Source organism: Lactuca serriola, chromosome 9 (assembly GCF_051521515.1).
Source record: "Lactuca serriola cultivar US96UC23 chromosome 9, Lser_US96UC23_V15, whole genome shotgun sequence".
Lineage (NCBI taxonomy): Eukaryota > Viridiplantae > Streptophyta > Magnoliopsida > Asterales > Asteraceae > Lactuca > Lactuca serriola.
In genome coordinates, this window is record NC_136416.1 from 52,979,290 (window position 1) to 52,984,577 (window position 5,288).

A 5,288-nucleotide genomic window follows, 5' to 3' on the forward strand; every position below is an offset into this window, starting at 1 on the left:
TTAATTACGTAGTTCTTTCTGTTTACAAAAGAATTATACCAAAGTAACGCTAAAGTAATGTTTTGATTTTGTGCTTTAACGTGGTAATAACTATCGATTAATACATTCAAATGACTAATATAATGTTATTAAAACTGTAAACACTAAACACAATTAATAGTTGAAATATACGATTTCATTTATATATATATATATATATATATATATATATATATATATATATATATATAATAAATTGGTTGGTACGGTATTACCATGATATTCAAATTTTTGTACCATTACCGTACCAACATTGATTAATTGGTACGATACTATCAACCAAACATGTTGGCTACCAAATATATTGGCTGCAAAGTTTATTGGTTCGATTGGTAACATGTTGGTTGGTTTTCCGTGATACAATTTTGTCAGCCCTAAAATTAAATATATTTGTATAAGTTATTATTTCTGAAACACAAATATAAACTTTTTAAACATATAAAATATAGATATATTTTCTATGATATTATAAAAATACATTTATTTTTATAAAACGTACGATACATTATTATTTCTAAAATATAATCTTTTTTAACATATAAAATATTTTTATTTCCCTTTTAAAGAAAATGAATTGAATATAATTAAGGTCATATTATTCGTATGTTTTTACTAGTTTAGCATATATTACAACGTAGTTAATTTTTAGCTAACAAACATTTTTAATTTTATTTTGAAAAGTTTAAGTATGAATTAAGAAATATATTCAAAATTTAATAAAATTAAATAATTTTTTAAAATTTAAATCAAAAGTCTTTATAGAACCAATATAAAGTTTACTGTACTTAAAAGGGAAAAGAATATATTTCGGTTTTGATTTTATAATATAAGTATAATAAAGTTATATTGGTTTGATATAAACTTTTGATATTTAAATTTTAAAAAAATATTTAGTTTTAACAAATTTTGAATATATATTTATATTTTATGTGTTTATAAATTAAGGGTTTTTTTGCAAAATATTTATATATAAATTTAAGACCTTTTTCACAAATAATATTTCATAATAACTTGAAACCTATGTTACAATAAAAACGACAAAATGTAACAAGTGTTTTATCGAACAAAAATTCTGTTAGATTATAAAACCCATATTTTCAACCAAATTTAAGATTTTTTATGAGATTATTCTTTCGATTAGTTTGTTGATCAGGGCGTAAAAAACTTTGTAGTACATTGTATCCAATCAGGGTGTAAACTCAAACCCTCAAATGCATGGCAGAAAAGAAATCCAATCAACACTGGAGTTATGTTTTGGGAGTATACCTTCGTACTTTGATAAATTTAACTTTATCTTAATAAATAAATAAAACTGCTGACTATACGAAAATAAATAATCAACAGTAACAATAAATTTGACCACCCTATTTCTGTAAAACAAGAACTAGACCATAGGTGTAATCATTACACCTAGTTTTCATCACAAGAAATATCAGTTGGTATTGGAGAAATCAAATAAAATTTTACAGTAGCTGCTAAAGAAGCATGAAATCATGTTAAATAAACCAAAACCAAAACAAGATAAGAAACTGTAGGTGTCCCCATGTCCTGATCATCTTCATTCATTTCGATCACGCCAATTTCGAAACAATAATTTCAAGAAAGATCAAATGAGAAAAACGAAAGTGATGGTATAATTATATATAAAGTTTTATAGTATAAATAAATATTATGATAGCATCGATTGAGTAATATGTAGTTATATCATTACAATGAAGCAATAATCACGAAACGCTAAAGAAAAGATAATTTATGGACGCCGATTACCTTTTAAAAACCCTAAGAAGGATCGATCGGTGTTGGCCGATCATCGGTTCCAGCAGCTCTAGGTTGCTGGAATTGAGGGTGCTGACCAATACCAATGGCCGATACGTTCATAGCAAGAACACTCGCGGTAGTATCGTAATTATTGTTGACATCAAAAGCCCTGATGGCGGCGGACGTTTGCTGATCTCTACCGGTGAAGAACGGCGGGTGGTGGTGTGGGTGGAACAGATGCTCTCGAGTAACTCCGCCACCGCAACATGATGATATCAAGTTGTTTCCTAGGGTTTGGTGGTGGGTCGCTGCTGCTGCCGCCGCAGCAGCAGCGGCGATAAGTCCCTGAGTGGCTGAACCGTTTAGGTTATGGTTATGGTTCTGGTACTTTGAAAGCTCGGATTTTGCGTAAGTAAGATCCACCTGAAGTTGGCGAAGTTGGTGTTGAAGGAGGGAGATGACACCAACGCAACCGTAGACTGGATCCCGGAGCCGCATATCGGCTTCATAAGCAAGAGAGTTGACAGCATCTTCCCGTTGGTGAGGGTGGAGTTCGTTCAGAAGCTTCGTCACGTTGCTTGCTCCAAACACTTTGTGAACATTAGCGAATTTTTGAGGCTGATCCGGTGGAAAGTAAGGTGCAAAAACACATTCTGGTTGGCATTTTCGTCTCAAGAACTTGCAGGCTGCACATGGAGAATTTGAAGATGAAGCCATTTATTACACCAATGTTGTTAAAGAATGTTTTCTGCATATATAGAATCAAAAACAAAAGTTAAGATCATAAATTAATCAAAAAAAAGGAAGAAGCTTGATTGATAAATGCAGATGAATTCTTCCAAAAACAAAGAAATTTTTATTCAACTACTCGTCAAAATAGATCACAGAAACCAGATCTGAAGTGTTTGCAACTACTAATGATTTCTTGGATGACTCCGAAAGTTATTCATGCTCACCAATAAAGAATTTATAGATCTTGATGGGCTTTTTTTTTTCTTTTTTTAGAACGAACGAGTTGGTTATAATAAGCTGAAATAACGCGAACAGAGAAAGAATGTATTTTTATAAACTATGAAGAGGACGTTTAGAACTGGGATTGAAGAGAAAAGATTAAGAAGATTGGATCTCGTGAAAGTGAAGAAGAGTTGTGCTTTCAAGACGAGGGTTTTGAGGGGTTTCATTAGTTATAATACTTCTTGGGATAACAATCATTGATGACATTTTTGCAAATTAAATTATATACAAATACAATATATCTTTTAAAAGGTCAAAATCTTATAAATAGAAAAAAAGACCTGCGGTGTGACTACGCAAACTAAAGGTAAATCTGTAAATACTTGCAACAGTCAAAATCCGATCAAGCATGTATACCTCTGGCGAACCAGAAAAAAATCCACTAGATGTAAACATGGATCTATAATATAATGCAAAAGTAAAAATGAAAAAACAAAAAGGACGAACATTAATTATATATTTAGTGTAATTAAAATTACAACCTGAATCCAATAGAGTTAGTAGCAAGAAAGGAAGGGAAGATATGATGATGATGATGGCCTCGATATCTTCGGTCAAACCCTTCTTTCTCTCTCTAGTCTCTCTCTCTTGTTTTTCGTTCTTTAAAGGAACACAGTGTGAAGTAAGAGATGAATTGTAGGAAAAGGAGGACCTCAAATCTTTTTGTTTATTGACCAAAAAGACAAAAAGGAAAGTTACAAAAGGGTTTTGAGTGATGTGTGATCAGCTTATATCCTACTTTTTCCCCTAAAACTCAAGAGACAGAAGGCACTAATAAAAAGGTCTAGCTACCTGCTCACTGTACTGTCAGTCTACTGTTGTGTTCTTTCAAGTGTAAGTGTGTGTGCTTATTTGTGCTTCTTTCTTGGTGAATAAAGGAAGATAGTTAATGTGGTTTTAGGGGTTTTCAAGAAAAAAAAAAAGCTTAAATCTTTCTTATTGAAAAAAAAAAGTAGAAAACAATGGGGGTCTTTATGGTTTTAAAAAAGGAAAAAAATGTTGAATTCTTTCTTGGTGGATGAATAGAGAGGAAGATGATTAAGGGTTGATTTAGAGTTTGTTAAGAGAAAAAGGGGGAAAATGAAATCTTTCTTGGTTAAGAAAGGAAGACAACTAATTTAGGGTTATCAAGAGAAGTGAATAAAGGAAGAAAACTAATGAGGTCTTTTAGGGTTTTATAGAAAAGTGTAGAGGAATAAAATTTATGGCTTTTTTTAGGGTTTTCAAGGAAGCAATTTAATGGACTTTTCTTTTCAAGAAAAATAAGGTGAGATTAGTTGGAATTATTAATGATTAAAAAGAAGAAATAAATGAGAATTCTTTTCGTGTCTTCGGATTTTAAGGGGAAAAAAACAGGTTCTTGAAGAAGCATATAAAGATGGTGTCAACAGAAATACTGCAATGGAGAAAGAGAGAAGAGGTGAGTGAAAAGAGAACCCCCATAAGCCGAGGCTAAGGAAACGCGGAGAAAGTGAGCCTATTTGATCCTATCCTATTTTCCCTCTTTCTAGCTTAACTTCTTTCTTTCTATATTGAAATATTACAAAATTTTCAGTTAAATATTAACCAACAATATTTTTTGACAAATGGTAGCTCTGCCGCTAGGAATGGAATTTAGATGGATTTATAAAATCCAAAATCAAATCAGATGAATAGTATGTAATTTTGTGTTTGTAACTTTGTATTAAAAGCTAGCGACACATTAGAAAGTTACAAGTTATAAAAAGACATACTTGGCGAACCACATCAATTTATTAACATAAGTTCGACTTTCTAGCCTTAAGCTTAACCCAATTAAAAGTTACAACTTAAATATCATATATAATCTTTACTTGAGCAACAACTCAACTTATTAAATATGACATAGTTTCTCATCTTCCATATGTTCCACACGGTATAACGAGCAAGTTTGAGTTTTACAACGCCCCCGTTATCCGAATTTGATTTCAAAACAACTTTAAAGAAACTTTCTTTTTAAAAGAGGTCATTAAGGCAAATATTTTTCTCTAAAAGATCACCTTCAATATCCGCAACGTTAAACCATGAGCCTTTCAAAATATCTCTTAGCAATCAATTTGGCATCAATAAAAGAAAGATTGTGAAAAGCTTTAATTAGTTTGACCCAAAGCACGTCACCATAAACTTTCAATCTCCACCACTACTAGCAAGGAGTAAGAAATGGCCAATGACCTAGCGGTATGGAGTGATCATCTCATTTGAAAGGTCAGGGGTTCAAGTCTTGGTGGAGACGTATGTGGTTTTTAGGAGTAGATTAGTTAGTTTGCCGTTTAAAAAAAAAACTAGTAAGAAGTAAGATTTTAAAATCCATCAAGCCGACTGCCGACCACTCGAAGGCTACATTTGTTTTTCGGTTGTGTAATTTTACACCAAGAAACTAAAAACGCTTCCCTAAACAAATATTTTTCCTCACAGGCTCTCCAAAAACTCAATAATTTTCTTTTGCGCCTTAAAAAAGC

The 5,288-nt window shown here is 31.6% G+C and overlaps 1 pseudogene across 2 annotated transcripts; it reads right to left on the reverse strand.

Moving 5' to 3' along the window:
* Positions 1-1,676: 1,676 nt before the first annotated feature.
* LOC145075156 (protein ASYMMETRIC LEAVES 2 pseudogene) lies at positions 1,677-3,547 on the reverse strand (annotated as a pseudogene). 2 transcript variants are annotated; one of them, XR_013692360.1, is made up of 2 exons: positions 3,294-3,547; positions 1,677-2,545 (listed from the first exon to the last, which is right to left on the reverse strand). The product of XR_013692360.1 is annotated as a protein ASYMMETRIC LEAVES 2 pseudogene, transcript variant X2 (transcript). The 2 variants fall into 2 exon arrangements; XR_013692359.1 differs by lacking the exon at positions 3,294-3,547 and adding an exon at positions 2,754-3,000.
* Positions 3,548-5,288: the final 1,741 nt, after the last annotated feature.